General features: G+C 42.7%; 1 protein-coding gene across 2 annotated transcripts in view; it reads left to right on the plus strand.

The window, feature by feature from the left end:
* The window catches only part of palm1a (paralemmin 1a), a 292,230-nt gene that overhangs the window by 71,863 nt on the left and 202,037 nt on the right, over positions 1 to 18,330 (plus strand). The window lies entirely within an intron of this gene.

Consider the following 18,330-nt stretch of genomic DNA (forward strand, 5'->3'; position numbering starts at 1 on the left):
TTTCTCCTCAGCAGCCAGTGAACATTTGCAGCTGAGGTTAGAGGCAGAATGCCAAGAATATTTCGGGGGTAGGGCACGGATCTTTCATTCTGCGGAGGCTTGAAGATAAAGTTTCAGTTGGCACTCGCTCAATCTAAACTGGCATGTGTGCTTGGAGGTGGAATAATCTGTCCAGTCTGCAGGGTAGACAATGAAGTTGGTGTTGTTATGAGTTCATGAAAAGATGAAAGGATAATTCAGGTACATTCGTGTGAGTACGTAGCACTTGGCATGTTCTTTCAGTCCTGTTGCCGGTACAGTTTTGAAGCTTCACAGTTAAGTTTTCAAAACCTGATCTTATTATTTTAACAGACTGAGTGACAGCTCAAACATAGAGCTTCAAATGAACGCACTGTCCGGATTAATATTAGGAGAGAGAGGAGAATCTCAGGGGGTTTGAACTTGTTGTGTCCTTGCTTTCTCTCTGTAACCATTCTTGAGCAAGCCAGAAGACAAAAAAAAAATGAATGGCAGTAATTCAGTAAACTATCAATGCATTTGGTGTGTATCTCAATGGGCATGCTCCAGTTAAAGTGCCTGAGACTACGTAATGGGGTGATTTCAATTTGACCCATCTAATGGTGGGTTCCAACCATCCACTGTTGGATTTCAATGAGAAAGAAAATTCAGTGTGTTAAAACAGACAGTCGGTCTAATCAAATAAAACCAGAAATTCTTGGCAAAACTCAGCTGGTCTGGCCACATCCTTGGAGAGGAAACAGAAGAAGGGTCACTGGACTTGAAACGTTTCACCAGCAATTTTTATTTTAATTTATTTAGATCTCCAGCATCCGCAGTTACGGAGACATAGAGTCATACAGCACACAAATAAATTCTTTGTTCCAACCAGTCCATGCCAACCATAATCCCATCTAAGCTTGCCCCACCTGCCTGCATTGGCCCATATTCCCCTGAACATTTCATATCCATGTACTTATCCAAATGTACTTTAAATGCTGTGATTGTGACTTCCTCTGGAAGTTCACTCCACATACAAACCACTCTCTGTGTAAAAAGGTATATTTTTAAAATCTTCATCCTCTCATCTTAAAAATATGCACCCTAGTCTTGACATACCCCACAATAGGGAAAAGCTATCTGCAAATGCTCTTACCATACCCCTCATGAGTTTATAAACCTCTATAAGGTCACCCCTCAATCTTCTACATTCCAGTGAAAAAATGTCCCAGTCTATCCAGTGTCTCCTTCTAACTCAAACTCTCCTGACCTGGCAACATCCTAGTAAATCTCTTCTGTACCCTCTCCAGCTTTATAATTTCCTTTCTATAACAGGGCACAGTACCCCAGAAGAGGCCTCACTTCCTGTAAACCTCAATATGAGGTCCCAACTCCTATACTCAAAGTTCTGAGCGATGAAGTTCTTGGTTTTATTGTAATCAATCTAATCAATGGATAAGTTGAGTCAAGTAGATAGTGTTTGAAGGTTCATTCTGCAACCCATCTGTGTTACCAATTCCTACAGAGTGAAACATGCCACAGTAAAGGAACAAAAAACTTGTATTTCTGGAGTTCATTTTGTCTAAAGCACCTCAAGTTCAGTTAAGTACATTTCATGGACTGTTGTCACTATTACACTACAGGAGCAAGTTCCCACAAATGCCACTCTGATAAATCATCAGTTCAACTGCTTTAGATGATGATAGTGATATAAATGAGCTCTCTGTGAAAAGTGCCTTGGGTTTTTTTAAGCCCCTCAGAGCACAGAGCTGTGTAACACCTCACGTGAACATTTCCCGAAACTGCATCCTTCTGGCACAGAGACAAGAATACTATGACTGAGCCATAGCTGCTATATGAAGAATAATATGCCTCCACTGGCAGAAGGGTGTAACTACAGAATGATAAGTTAATATAGACAATTTTCATTTGACAGGGGAAGAGTTGCCAGCAGATGTGTAGAAGATTAACAATGCATTTCTTATAATAGATAGGAGTCGATAAAATTATGAGAGGAATAGTTAGGGTTTACAGAATCTTTGTTCCAGAGTTGAAATGTCTAATTTGAGGGGGCATTCATTTAAGGTGGGATGGGGGAAATTTAAAGGAGATGTGAGGGGCAAGAATTTGAACAGAGTGGCAGGTGCTTGCAATGCTCTGCCTGGTCTGGTGGCAGAGGCAGATATGATAGGGGCTTTTAAGGGGCTTTTAGATCAGCACATGAATAAGCAAGAATGGAGGGATATAGATTGTGTGCAGGCAGATTGGATTAGTTCAATTTGGTGTCAAGTTCAGCACAACATAATGGGCCAAAGGGTCTGTTCCTGTGCTGTACTATTCTATGTCCATAGCGTGACATCATACAATATCTCACTCCTTTAATACACCCCACAATATAAAAAAAACTATCTCTTTAAAGATTTACACCTCCTCTATAAGGTATTTTGGTTTCTTCTTCAATTCTTTAAATCAATTTCTTCAGCCCAGAATCTAATATAATAACCAGCTAACCACATTGTTAAAGCAGCCAGTCTTTTCCAGCTTATGATCCAAGTCTATTAATTGAATTTCCAGCACTGCATTCTGCAGTGATAGTTTAATATTGGAATGACTACAAGTGTTTCAAAGCTGCAAGGGAGTACACAGTAGGAATGTAGAATGTTCCTTTCTTTCAGCTTTCCATCCTTTATTCCCAGCTCTAGCCTGTGCAACTTAAAAGGACTTTGCTTTCATTGACAACACAATGGAAAAGTAAAGACTTGAACTTCACAACCTCAGCAAAAGTGTTTTACAGCCAATTAAGTTCTTTTGTAATGTGTGTACAACAAGATTCCCAATACAGCAGTGTGATAATGATAGAATAACCTGTTTCCATAAGTTGGTTAAGGGACAAATATTGGTCAGGACATCAGATTTAACTCTTTGGCTTCCATTCAAAGTAATGTCATGGGATTATCCATCATGGAGCAGACAGAGCCTCTGTTTTTCACTGCCAGTTGCACCATCCTCCTTCAATTTGTGAGTCAATCATTTCAATGGAACCTGTTACTAAACCTGACGCGCGAAGAATACAGAGCCAAACACAACTAAATTCACAACTTGTGTTGAAAGACATGACTTGAGCTAACTGTACAATTTCATCTGACTCTCTTGATTCATTTTCCTCAATATTAAAATACTCATATATTTTCCATAAAAATGATGCAATAAGACCAGAAGAAGTAGGAGCAGTTTATTCAGCCCATTCAGTTCAGCGAGTCTGCTTCACCATTGAATGGCTGATCTGATAAACCTCAACTCCACCTCCATTGATTTTAACAATTATTTTGGCTGCCCATGTCAAATATAGAGATATATACTAACTCATGCATTCACCCTCACACATTCACACTCACACATATACACCCTCACACACACATTGATACATACTCACGCATGCACACACACATTGGGCCTGCACACGCATTCACATTCGCTTTCACACAAACACACATTCACACACACACGTGCACACACATTTACACTCACACATTCAAACACACTCATACGTACTCACTCACACAAAGACATTAATATATTTGTTCTAACAAACATACTCACATTCATAGTCATACTAACTCACATTTAGACTTGTACTCATTGACACACACAGTCACACTATTACACACCCTCACATACACATTGATACACACTCATAGTTACACACACATTCACATTCACACACATAAACAGTTGTACACACACATGCACATACTCACTTCACTCACCACAATGAGACAGTGGTGAATGGAGTACTAATCAAATAGGCTGATTTATATAGGGTGGTGCTGTGTTGTTGGAACTGCTGTAATCCAGGGAACCGGACGATATCTCACTCCTGACATATAGAAGGTGAACAAGCACTGGGAAGGCAGAAAGTGAGTTACCTATCACAGAATTTACAATCTCTGAATTCCTGTTGCCACCACAATACTTACCTGTTCAGTTCAGTTTCAACTCACTGCATATGGCATGCCCTCTGATTTGGTGGCAGAGTGTGGGAGACGGAACATAGAGTTAAATCAAATGAGGTCTTGGACAGATTTAAAACTGAGGATGGAAGAGTTTAAATTGTTCTGTGGGAATGGGAAAAGGGAACAGTACAGGTCAGCACAAGAATGACTGATCCAATCTGTTTTCCACACAATTGGTATTTCGTTGCTAGGTTTTGAGTTAAGAGCATTTATCAACAGGGCTCAAGTTTATCAGTATCCATGAATTTCCTGACATCTGGTCTATGCAGAGAGCCAGAAATCTCATTGCCGGGACTTCGCCAGGAACAGAGTTTGTAGACAAACTCAGTGGTGAGGTTCCAGTATGTCAACATCATGTAAACACAGGCAGCCAATTTAACAAGCAGATTACCAACTGGACTGGATACTATGTTGACAGCTTCTCTAACCTTGATGACTAAACAGTGAATAAATCAGCTTTTAATGAGAAAGCCAGCCAAAGGTTCAAAGTTCAAATCTTACTCTAGCTGAATTTAGTTGAAGACATGATGAGACTGATCAAAACACTGAGTCTCAGTGACACGAGGTTTGATATTTAAAAGTTCGTAAAAGTGGAAGAAGAAAAAGCTGAGGAAGGTGAGCAGTTCCACTGTTTTATCACACCATTGTTTCACTGACGAAAGTAAATGATGATCAATTTAGCTGACACAGACTTTGTCTACTGACAGTGACTTCATGTGCTTAACTAATTAGGAAAATAATGTGAAGGAGAATGAGAGGAGTTACTTGCTATGCAAAATCAATGGAGTACAGTGTAGTCATTGTTGTGATATTGGAAATTGTGGCAGTCAACTTGCATACAGCAAGATCTACAAACAGTGATACTCAGATAATCTATTGTCCAAGTAACATGGCTGGCACCATTTTGAAAAGGAGAAAGTGAGGACTGCAGATGCTGGAGATTAGAGCTGAAAAATGTGTTGCTGGAAAAGCGCAGCAGGTCAGGCAGCATCCAAGCATCTCCTGCTCCTTGGATGCTGCCTGACCTGCTGCGCTTTTCCAGCAACACATTTTTCAACCATTTTGAAAAGGCCTAGACAATGGGTGTCCAAAGCATTTGCCTGTTTCAGGCACCTGTGTGGTGCCTGATGTGGTGGTACTGGTGTTGGACTGAAGTGGACAAAGTCAGAAGTCACATGACACAGTCCAACAGGTTAATTTCAAATCACGCTAGCTTTCAGAGCATTGCACCTTCCTCAGGCACAGGTTTACACCTGATGAAGGGGCTGCACGCCGAAAACTTGTGATTTCAGATGTAACTGTTTATTTGAAATCACAACCTGTGTTGTGTGATTTTTGACTTTTGTAAATAGGACACAGATTGCCGTTTTAGGTAGAGGTTTTATAATGCTCATTGTGATTGGCTCCATGGGCAAAAGCCCAGCAAAGGGAAGAAATCTTGCGAGCCCCAAAGGAGGAGGGGAGCAATCAGAAACCACACAAATAATTTCACCAAAATCAAACACTTATTTACAGTTAAAGTGTGACATACATTTGAGAGTACTGTTCAGACACAGTCTGTGCCTTGAGTGTTACATTGCAGAGAGCCTGTGGTCTTGTGAGAACATCCTGCTGCCTGGCTCATATGTACATTCAGTTCTTAAAAGGATATCAGTTCCAAAGATGATTGTACACAATAACAGGAACTAGAGAGAAGAATACAGGTGGTATTTCTAACCTGTACTAGTGACATGTCACAAGGATCAATGCTATAGAATCTGAGCTATTTGCAAGCGATATTCCAGACCTAGACAAAGAGACAAGGAATCCAAGTTTGCTGATGATCCAAAATGAATTAGGGATGTAAACCGTGAGGCAGACACAAAACAGTACAAAATGGTTAAGTGAGTGGCATCAAGGTGACAGTAAGAATATTATTTAGCAAAGTGTGAACTTATTCACTTTGATTGACCTCATAAAAGAAGGACAAAAGGCTCGAACAATGTCTTGGCCAGCAATTAGAAAAGCAAGTTACCTGTGTGTCTTTATTGTGAGGGATTTCGATTACAAGAGCAAGTAAACCTTGCTACTAATGCATTGCAGTTTGGTAAGAACATATTAGGAATTTTAGACTGCATATTTAAGGAAAGATATAGGATGGGGCGGTGGGGCAGTACGGGTAGCTCAGTGGTTAGCACTGCTGCCTCACAGAACCAGGGACCCAGGTTTGATTCCATCCTCAAGTGACTGTGTGGACATTCTCCCCGTGTCTGCATGGGTTTCCTCTGGGTGCTCCAGTTTTCTCTCTCAGTCCAAAGGTGTGTAGGTGGAATGGCCATGCTAAATTGCCCTCGAGTATCCATGGATGTGCAACCTAGGGGGATTAGCCATAGGAAATGCAGGGTTTCAGGGATGGACTGAGTTTGGATGGGATTCTTTTCAGAGAATCAGTTTGGACTTGATGGGCTGAATGGGCTGCTTCTGCACTGTAAGGATTCTATGATCCTATGCTCTTAATTTCCTGAAGATGGGACTGCACAGGTTCCTGACATTGATTCATGAGCTGACTTATGATGAGCTGTTTAGAAAATTGTGTCTATAATCTCGAGAGTTGCGAAGAATGGGAGGTGAGCTCGTTGATACACAAATGATTCTGACAGAGCACACATTGTGAGATGCTTCCCCTCTAGCCGGGGAATCAGAAATACAGAGGCACAGTCTCAGGATGAGGTGTCGATCATTTATGGCTGAGATGGGGAGAAATATCTTCATCCAACGGGATCTTTGGAATTGTCGACCCCAGGGTTATGGATGCTCCATTGTTGAATAGATTCAAGGCTGGGTCAGGCAATTTGCTCTCTTAGGGAATTGTGGAATATAGAGTCATAGAGATGTACAGCATGGAAACAGACCCTTCAGTCCAACCTGTCCACGCCGACCAGATATCCCAACCCAATTTAGTCCCATCTACCAGCACCTGCCCCATATCCCTCCAAACCCTTCCTAAACATATACCCATCCAAATGCTTCTTAAATATTGCAGTTGGGGAACTAAGGGGCAAGCTGGGCTGAAACAGAAGATTGCTCATTATTGTACTTAATGGCAGAGGGGATGCGACAGATGAATGGTCTATTCCTGCTTCTGGTCTTTTTGTTGGTAGTTCTTGATGTCATCTAGAGGTTATAGAGTCATAGAGATATACAGCACAGAAACACACCCTTCGGTCCAACTTGTTCATGCTGAACAAATATCCTAAATTAATTTGCCAGCATTTGCCCATATCCCTCTAAACCCTTCCTATTCATATACCCTCCAGATGCCTTTTAAAATTTGTAATTGTACTGGCATCCACCACTTCCTCTGGCAGCTCATCATGTGCACACACCACCCTCTGCATGAAAAATGTTGCCCCTTAGGTTCCTTTTAAATCTTTCCCCTCTCACCTTAAACCTCTGCCTTCTAGTTTTCCCCTATCCTAGGAAAGCGATTGTGGCTATTGACCCTATCCATGCCCCTCATGATTTTATAAACCTCTATAAGGTCACCCCTCAACCTCCGATGCTCAAGGGAAAATATCCCCAGTCTATTCAGCCTCTCCCTATAGCTCAAAGTCTCCAACACTGACAACACTTTTCTGAAACCTTTTATGGTAGAGAAAAGGACAATAGAAGGTTTTGAGCCAGCAAAAGCACTTCCTTGGGCCCTTACACACACCCCTGGGTCTACACCAGAGAAAAATGAGAGGATGCCTAAAATCTGAGGCCTCTCTTAAACTTGGACATTGTGCAGAGTGGACTTGGGCAAGGAAATTAGCTCACCAATATGGATTGCTAGCGTTATGGCACAACAGTCTGGACTTTTTGTGCCCAGCACAGACTTCAATTCCAGAAAGGTTTCATTTCCTGAGGCCCCCTGCCCAGTTCATATAATACAGAGATCACTCAATACAAAAGTCAGCCCAGCTGCAAATTGGAGTTGTAACAAAAATAACAGACAAAACAATATTGAAGGAAGAGGAAGCCTCTGCAGTGTTGAGTGCTGTGTTGAAAGCTTTAGCAGGCTCACAGTTGGCCACAGCGATGGGATTAGAGCTCGCAGAATAAAGTTGCCATAGTCACCGCTTTTGGCTTTCAAAACTGTTTTCTCCACATTCTGAGTTCCGAACTTTGGAGTGAGATCAGAATTAATGAAGCTGATTTTGTGTGTGCGTGTGTGTGTGTGTGTGTGTGTGTCTGTGTGTGTGTGTGCGTGTTTCTGTGTGTGTGTGTGTGTGTGTTTCTGTGTGTATTCTTGTTTGTATGTTTTTGCATGCATGTGTGAGTGTAGGTGTCCGTTTATTGCCAATCCATAAATTATTTGGCAGTCTGGAAAGAGGTTGGGAATTCTGTCTCACTCCCTGCATTGGCTGGGGAAATATTGTTGGTAAATGGATTTGCCAAAACAAATCCTCCTTATCCATCCTGAGCACGTCCTTATCCATAGGATTGTTTAATCTTATCAGTTCTATTTCTAGATTTTGCTCTGGAGTGCTGGATATTGGCTAAAACTGTGAGATATCTCAAAATACGTTTTGTTCCGAAGCCTCCTGCTCCAAAGGTTTCGGCACATAAGGCTGAGTGCCGCTCCCAGCTCAGCAGCCAAGCATTGCTACATTGTTGGAGTTGTTTTTCTAAAAGAAACCTTACGTGGAGGTTCCATCTGTCCTAACAGGTGGGAGGAGAAAGAGTCTGTTACACTACTGTAGAACAGAGGAGTTCTAGTGCGCCAGCGTCTCTCCCTCAATCAGCATTGTTAACATAAACATAATTTGGATTGTTCCATATTGCTGCCTGCTGGAGTTTCCTTTGTGCAAATTGGCTGTGGTGTTTCTGACAAGAATATCTACATTTTGCAAGTATGCTGTTAATTGTAAAGAGTTTTGAGACATCACAAAGTTGCTGTACAAATATGAGACTTCCTGATCTCCATCTAGTTTCGTTAAAGATTAATTTGCCCTGTGGAAGTTCTGATTTACAGTACTTACATCAAAATACTTCGATACTGATTTCTGTCACAAATGATACAAACAGAGGTGTTAGTATTTAGCGGGGAATCTCCTATTCCTTGATTGGATTGTCCCGGAAATCCTGGCTGTGTCCATTGTTGGTGTACAACCATAAGACCATAAGATGTAGGAGCAGAAGTAGACCATTCAACCCATTGAGTCTGCTCCACCATTCAACGGCTGATCTGATCATCCTAAACTCCTGCCTTTCCCCCATGACTCTTGATTCCCTTCCTGATTAAAAATCTATCATTCTCAGCCTTGAATATTATACTTAATGACCCAACCACTACAGCCCTCAATGGTAAGGAATTCCACGTTTTCACGACGCTTTAAGAGAAGAAATTCCTCCTCATCCCTGTCTTCCCTGTGTGATCGCTTACTCTGAGATTATTCCCTGTTGTTCTAGACTCTCCCACAAGGAGAAACACACTCTCCACATTTACTTGGTCAATTCCTATAGGAACCTTGTACGTTTCGATAAGATTGCCTCTCATTCTTCTGTACTCCAGTGAGTTCATGTCCAACCTCCTCAACCTCTCCTCATAAGACAGTCCCTCCATATTCAGGATCAGCTAAGTGAACCTTCTTTGGATCGCCTCCAATGCCAGTATACCTTTCCTTATATACAGAGCCCAAAACTGTTCACAAGCATTGTACCTGGGGTCTGACTTGTACAGTTTTTGCAAGACCTCCTGACTTTTATACTCCATTTCCTTTGAAACAAAGACCAACATTTTAGTCTTCCCTTTTAATTACTGAACTGAGATACTAGCTTTTTGTGATTTGTGGATGAAGACTCACAAGTCCCTCTGTTCTGTGGCTTTCTGTTGTCTTCCTTCATTTCTCCATTCACTCCGATAAGGACACAGTGGCAGGAACTCAGACTGAACGGACTGCGAGTTGGTATGGTAAAGCAGTTTGGTACCTGTTTAAGATGAGCAGGTTAACTCATCAGCTTTCAGGCAGTCTCACCAGTGCCTTTAGTATTCATATACTAACATCGGGGTCATTTCTAGGTCAGAGGCTTTTTTTGGTGATTTTTTAATGCTAGTCAAGTCCATGAACATGAGCATAAGTTTCAGAAAAGGAAGGTTTTCCCATTGCAGTTCCCCACGCCCTCACTCCCACAATAAGATTATTGTCCAGCTACTAATCCTGCCACCCTCCCAGCCCCTGACATTCAGCTGAACTTAACTAATGTGATATTGTCAGCTCCCTGCATTCACACTTTAAGAAGTATCACATTGACTGGAAAGAGTTGTGGTGCATCCTGTGATCTGTAGTATTGCTTTAGGGTGGAGGGTGGCATAGTGATAACGTCAGTGAGCTAGTAATTCAGGGGCTCAGGCTAATGCATTGCGGACCCTGGTTCAAATCCCATCAGGGCAAGGGTGAGATTTGAAAAATTGATCTGGGAAAACTCATCTCTCTGTTGGTGACTGTCATCTTATTTTTAAAAAGTCTGGTTCACTAATGTCCTTCAGGGAAGGAAGTCTGCCATCCTTACTTGGTCTGGCCTACACGTGACTCCAGACACTTGTAGAAGTGCATAAGATCATGAGAGGCATGGATAGGGTGAATGCACTTAATCTTTTTCCCAGGGTTGGGGAATCGAGGACTAGAGGAATCAATTTAGATTAGAGGGGAAAGAATAAAAGGGAACTTGAGAGGCAATTTTTTTAACACAGAGCTGGAATGAGCTGCCAGTGGAAGTAGTTGAGGCGGGTACATTAACAGCATCTAAAAGGCATTTGGACAGAGACATAGGTAGGAAACGTTTAGAAGGATATCTGCCAAATGCAATGAAATAGCGTTGGCATGGATGGACAGTTTGGTTGGCATGGACCAGTTTGGGCCAAAGGGCCTGTCTCCATGCTGTAGGACTCTAGGACTCAATGACTCACAGCACTGTGAGCTTTTATAGAACTGCTAAAGGCCCTTCAGCCCATCTTATCTGCACCAGTTATATCAATCATCCATCTGCCTATAGCCCTGTATGAGATGGCATTTTAACTGCTCATCTAAATACTTCTTGATGGTTCACGCCTGTGCCACCCTTTCAGGCATTGAGTTCTCAATATCCACTCACTGCTGGGTGAAATAATTTTCCTCAAATCCTCGATAGACCTCCTACTCCTTATCTTAAAACTGTAGTTGATCATAACTGCCCTCTGAAATGATTGTGCCAGCCAATCAGGTCAAGGACAATTAGATGTGGACAATAAATGCCGGCCTCGCTAGTAATGTCCACATCCCATGAAAGAATTAAAAAACTACTTTACCATTGAGCACTTGACAATTTAATTAATGCTAAGTCAATGAGGTCTCATTCCTATGGAGGTAAGTACAATTGTGAGAATAGGCACTTCCACTTTTTACTGTCGATCACACTGCTGGGAGAAAGTGAGGACTGCAGATGCTGGAGATCAGAGCTGAAAAATGTGTTGCTGGAAAAGCGCAGCAGGTCAGGCAGCATCAAAGGAGCATGAGAATCAACGTTTCGGGTATAAGCCCTTCTTCAGGACGATCACACTGCTGGGTCTACCTTGCAGAGTTGCTGCAGCACCCCTCATCGCCAATTACAGCTCTTTCTCCCTGTGTTTCCTCTCTTGCCTCCTTTGACCAAGACATGAACTTTAATCAGAACCACATGAAGGGGACAGACAGCAGGCCCTGCCCCCAATGTGCTGGGATAATAAACATTCAGCTGCTGCAGTGTGTTGCTAAAGCTCCTAGCCTAACCCCAGCTCTGTCGGCTGGAATGTAGAAGAGAGTTGCTCCTTGTCAGCCTGATTGATGGCGTTCAGTAGGGAGTATCCTGGGATCAGGCCAAAAATACTCTGATTCTGTGTCCTCCAGCCTGGTACCATCCAACAGCATTACCCCATGGGCGACCCTATCCTTCACTTTATACCTTCTCACTCTGTGTCCCCTTCAGTCTATATCCCCTTGCGCAGCTCCTCCACTCTTTATAACCCCTCACTGTATAACCCTTCACTTTATACCCTCCTCACTCTGTGTCCCCTTCAGTCTGTATCCCCTTGCGCAGCTCCTCCACTCTTTATAACCCCTCACTGTATAACCGTTCACTTTATACCCTCCTCAATATATACCCCTCTCATTTTATCACTCACTCACTCACTTTATACCAACTTCGCTTTACACACTCTCTCACTATGCCCTCCCTCACTCTCTGCCCCTTAATCAACAGCTCTTTCTCAGTAACCCCCTGCTACATGATACGCACCGCACCCCATACTCCCCTAACCTATGCCCTGTCGCTCTTACCCAGTCATCTGCCTCCCTAATACTCCAATCCTCTGTGACCCTGCCTCTCATCCCCCCCCCCCAGCTCTCAACTGTCTCTGCTGGCCAGATGGATTCAGCAAGGGATCAGAGGTAAGACAGCGGTTTGCAACCCTTTGTGATGTGAACAGTCTGTCCTGTGAATGTGCATTCGCGCCCAGGGCGGTGTGAAATTAATTTGCCAAAAACAACGTAGCAGCTGCAGTGTGAGACCTTCCTTTATCATCTTTCAGGTGAAAGTCTCGGAAAGAGTGTGTGTCTAAGACACTGAAGTTATGGTGTAATTGTACTGCAAGCTGGAGAGGCCTCAATTGGAGTATTGTGTTCAGTTCTGGTCACCTTGATATAGGAAGGATGTTCTTATACTGGAAAGAGTGCAGAAGAAATTTACAAAGACTCAATGGTCTGAGTTATGGGGAGAGGTTGGACAAGCTAGGGCTTTCTTCTGTAGAGCGTAGGAGACTGAGAGGGGAGCTTTTGGAGGTGTACAAGATCATGAGAGGCATGGTTAGGGTGAATGCACTCAGTCTTTTTCCCCGGGTTGGAGTATTGAGGATTAGAGGGCATCAGTTTAAGGTTAGAGGGGAAAGAATAAAAGGGAGTCTGAGGGGCAATGTTTTTACACACAGAGTGGTACGCATATGGAATGAGCTGCCAGCGGAAGTAGTTGAGGCGGGTACATTAACAACATTTAAAAGGCAGTTGGATAAACACATGGATAGGAAAGGTTCAGAAAGATTTGGGCCAAGTGCAAGGAAATGGAATTAGCGTGAATAGACATTTTGGTCAGCAAGGACCAATTTGGGCCAAAAGGCCTATCTCCATGCTGGAGGACTTTATGACTCTAAGACTCTAACCAATCCTGGTACGAGGTAAAAATTACTGGACAAAGTGATTGGGTCACTTTGTGGCCTTCTAGATCCTTTTTGTGCCTGCACTGCTGACTGACATAGCAGTGACCCCACCTCTGCAGCCAAACACAGGAGTTACAGAATAAAACAGGAAGGGTTTGAAAAACTCAGCAGCTCTGGCAGTGTCAAACAGATCTCAACAGGACAATTCATTAGAGCTGTCAGAGCTTATGGTCAGAAAACTTCATGCACAGCCAATTGGAAATGATAAGAGACCTAAATTAAAAGGCACAGATAACTTGGAGAGTTGCAAATTTGGAGGATACCACAGAGGGATAGCACTTTGAGGTGGCATGGTGGCCCAGTGGTTAGTGCTATTGCCTCTGAGCACCAGGGACCTGCATTCAATCCCATCCTCGGGCAACTGTCGGTGTGGAGTTTGCACATCCTCCCAGTGCCAGCATGGGTGTGTTCCAGTTTCCTTCTGCAGTCCAAAGATGTGCAAGTTAGGTTGATTAACCATGGGAAATATAGGAAATATAGGTAGGATGGTGAGTCTGGGGGGGATGCTGTTTGGAGGGTCAGTGTGGGCTTGATGGAATGAATGGCCTGCTTCCACAATGTAAGGATTCTATGCTACTTCTGAAATGTATTCATGATAAAAACAAATTGGCATGGTGGTAAATAGGGCACCCTTAGGTTACAAGGTGATATTGATGACTGTTGTAATATGGCCACTATCACCCACTAAGGCCCTGGAAAGAGTTAAATGATCAGCTCATTTTTTTTTGTGATGGTGACTGGGGGATAAACTTTAGCCTGAAGTGATGTGAATTTGCCTCCAGCTGTATGTTGACCTGATCACCCATAATGTCTGAAACTGAGTGGAGATGGTGACAGTGAACAGTAATTTAGTACAGCTAACTAGTATACACAAACATTACGTTCCTAGGAATCCTTACCAAATAACTCACATCCTAATTCCCAAAGTCTGTCCACCATCTACAAGGCACACGTCAGGAGTCATGATTTGGAGATGCTGGTGTTGGACTGGGGTGTATAAAATTAAAAATCACACAACACCAGGTTATAGTCCAACAGGTTTAATTGGAAGCACACTAGCTTTCGGAGCGATGCTCCGAAAGCTAGTGTGCTTCCAACTAAACCTGTTGGACTATAACCTGGTGTTGTGTGATTTTTAACCACGTCAGGAGTGTGATGGTGCACTCCCCACTTGCCTGGATGGGTGCAGCCCCGACAACACTTCAAAATCTTGACACCATCAAGATTGTGTCAAAATGGGAAGAATGAGGATGTGGTCCCACAATCAGAATTTAGGGATTTCAGGTGTGGTAATCTCAGCATTCCTTCCAGTTTCATGTGCGAGTGAATACGGATTCAAAGGATAACACAGGTGAATGAGTGTCTGGAAAGATGGTGCAGGAGGGAGGTCTTTAGATTCCTGGGCCATGGGACTGGGTCTGGGGAAGATAGTACCTGGACAAATCAGATGGGCAGAGCTGGGACTAAGTTCCTCGACAGACATTTTGTTCGTGTTGTTCAGAGGACATTGAACTAACTTGGTAGGGGAGTGGGAACCAAAGGAAGACAGTAGAGGATAATGCTAGGGTTCGCCAAATACTTTGAGATGCAGTTATCATGGGTGTAGAGCCAGCAGCAAATTAATCGGTGAGGTCAGACTAAGGAAGTAAGAAATGAGGTGTAAATCAGGGTTCATGTGGATTTTTGTGAATGTGGGGAGTGCAGTAAATAATTTTGAGGAGTTACAGGCGCAGATTGCTATGTGGAAAAATGTTGTAGCAATAACAGAAACATGTCTCAAGGAAGGGTAGGGCTGGATGTTAAGTATTCCTGGGTGTAATGTGTTCAGAATAGCTAGAAGTGCAGTACTGGTTAAGGAGACCATTGCAATTCTGGAGAAAGAGGAAGTCTCAGAGGTTTCAAGGACAGGATCTATTTGGCTGGAGCAAAGGAACAAAAAGATTGCAATGCTGGGTGAAGTGGCTGTTAACCGAAAGGTTGGTGGCTCGTGCCCACCCAGGGATGCTCCTTTATGTCTATTTAGAAGCGGCACGGTGGCTCAGTACTGCCCTACAGCACCAGGGTCCCAGGTTCAATTCCAGCCTCGGGTGACTGTGTGGAGTTTGCACATTCTCCCTGTGCCTGCGTGGGTTTCTTCCAGATGCTCCAGTTGGCCATGTTAAGTTGTCCATAGTGTTAGGTGCATTAGTCAGAGGGAAATGGGTCTGGGTGGGTTACTCTTTGGAGGGTCGGTGTGGACTGGTTGGGCTGAAGGATCTGTTTCCACACTGTAGGGAATCTAATCCAATCTAATCTATGAGAGCATCAACTAGTGGCAAGAAGTTAGAGGAACAAATCTACAAGAAATTACAGAGACATGCCAGCATTAAAGAGTGGGGAGACTTTAAATATCCATAGAAGACTGAGGTAGTTGTAGTGTAATGGGCAGTGAGGGACATGTGTTTCTAGATTGTGTTCAGAATTCACGACAGCAGTATGCGTCCTGGCCAACAAGGAAGGATGTCTGTCAGACTTGGTTTTTGGGAATGAAGTGTGCCAATTAAATCGAACATCAATGGGAGATTGTTTAAGTGACAGTGATCATTGTATCAGAAGGCTCAGGATCACGACGGAGAATGATAATGGTTAATCCAGAGTAAGCAACTCAATTGATGGAGATCTGACTTCAGTGGAGTAAGGACAAAGTTGAACAAGATTAACTGGAATGAGAGGTTGGTGGGAAGAACAATAACTGAAAAACGGGCGCCCTTCAAAGAGGAGACAAATCAGGGGCAGTTGGGGTAAATTGCCTCAAATGGAAAAGGTAAAACAAATAAATCCACATCTCCATGGATAACAAAAGAGACAGAGATCCAGATAAAGAAGCACAAGTGCGCTTTGTGACAGGCATCATAAGATACAATCCTGAAAGGCATTTGGATAAGTACATCGATAGGAAAGGTTTGGAGGGATACGGGCCAGGAGCAGGCAGGGGGGGCTAGTTTAGTTTAGGATTATGTTCAGCATGGACTGGTCAGACCAAAGGGTCTGTGTTCATGCTGGTTTGACTCTATAATGAATACAAAGGTTAAGAGGGAAGGTGAAAAAGCAAATAAGAGAAGCAAAGAGAAATTATGAGAAAAAATGTGCAGTAAACCTAAGCTGGTGTCCCAAAGTCTTCAATAGGCTTATAAATAATAAGAGTGATAAAAGGAGGAGTAAAGAAACAAGATTTACAAATGGATGAGGTATTAAATGAATGCTTGCATTTGTCGTTACCAAAGAGAGAGATTCTACCCAGATGAAGGTGTCTGAAGAGGAAACTCTGTTGGCAAGAGTCCAACACTGATAAGCAAGGAATGTTGGATAGCCTGTTAGTACTTCAAGTTGACAAAGCATGATGTGATGCATTTGAAAGACATGAGTGTGAAATTGCAGCGGGGCACTGGTCTAGTCTTCCCCAGACTCAGAGAAAGTTCCAGGAGACTGGAGAAAGTTCCAGGAGACTGGAGAATTGCAAACAGCGGTTTTGTTCAAGAAGTATTGCAAGGATAATCCCAGAAATTACAGACCAGTCAGTTTAACTTTTGTTGTGGGTGAAAACATTGAGAGACAATTATTTGGGGCAAAATTAATAGGAGAAAGGTTGATTCAGAAGACGCAAAATACATTTCTAATGGGGGAATCATGTTTAACGAACTTACTGGAGATTTTTGAAGAAGTAATAGAAAGGCTCAATGTGGATGATGTTGTGGATGTGGTGTACATGGATTTCCAGAAACCATTTGATACAACGCCACACAGCAGACTTAGGAGGAAGGTTCTAGATTGTGATATAAGAGGGACAAGAGCAACATGGATACCAAATTAATTGAGTGCTAGAAATCAGAGAGAAATGGATAATGAATATTTTTTGGGTTGGAGGAAGGTTTTTGGAGGAAGGGGTTGGTACTGGGACCTTTTCTTTTTCTGATATATATTAATGTCCTGAATGGTGGGCTAACACCAAAACAAAAACACAAAGCTGCCATGTTATCATAAAAATCCAATAGCACAGAATAGAAGAAGGAAACCTGATAGTCCCTTCTTATCTGACCTGAGCCTCCCTGTGACTCCAATTACAATCGCACAATTGGCTGTGGGCATTTAGGAATTGGTAGTAAATGAGGCTTTGCAAGTCTTTTATCATGTAGCTTGATGCCACACTGTCAGCTTGGGTTTGTTACAGATTATTGAGAAGGTAAATTTTAAGACTGTATTTAGGCTAACACAAAGTAACACTATCTATTATACATTGACACTAACTATTGTTTGGGTGTGGTAATCAGATCGATTCCGGTTCTGAGTTACAGTTACATGGATTAAGGGCTAAACTATCTTCTTCATGCATGTCCTCTTAAGACTCTCTGTCTCATTCTGCAGTGCGTTGTTGTAGTGTGCAATCATCCTCCAGAGGGCATTAACTCTGCCCATGCTGTGCTATTTATACTCAATGATATGCAGCTCTGTGACATAATTTCAAGGCTGCTCCAGGGTCCTGTTGCCCTCGCACAACAGCTTGTGCCACCCATGTCCTGAGAATAACTTTACAAAACTTCAGATGATCACTTCCGGTGCAATGGCTATTCTCATGGTCACATGGTGGTAATTAATGATATTTTAAAACAGGAGAAGGAATGAATGGACTCAACAATGAGTTTTCATTGAATTAATGTGAAGCTAGCATCTGTTTCACCACTCATGATAGGTATAGATTCAAATAGTACTGTCACCATCTTTACTGTTTACTCATCGTTTGGGTGAGACGTCACTGAAAGTATGCCTGAGCCTTCAGATTGACAGTGAAGATCATTGGGTCTTTGTCTGACAGTAGCAGGTAATTTGGCCAAAGTCCTGAACAATGATCCTCCCTAAACCAACATCACCAAAAGAAACAGATGGGCAAGTCAGTTATTCATCTTAATACCGTTGGTGTGATACTGTTGAATAAGAATCACTTGCCATATTCCTCTTTGTTACATGATTCACAGCAGCTCAAGATAGTCCTTCACCGCTGACTTTCAAGAATATTAAGTGCTTGCCGAGCCAATGATA

Source organism: Chiloscyllium punctatum, chromosome 24 (assembly GCF_047496795.1).
Source record: "Chiloscyllium punctatum isolate Juve2018m chromosome 24, sChiPun1.3, whole genome shotgun sequence".
Lineage (NCBI taxonomy): Eukaryota > Metazoa > Chordata > Chondrichthyes > Orectolobiformes > Hemiscylliidae > Chiloscyllium > Chiloscyllium punctatum.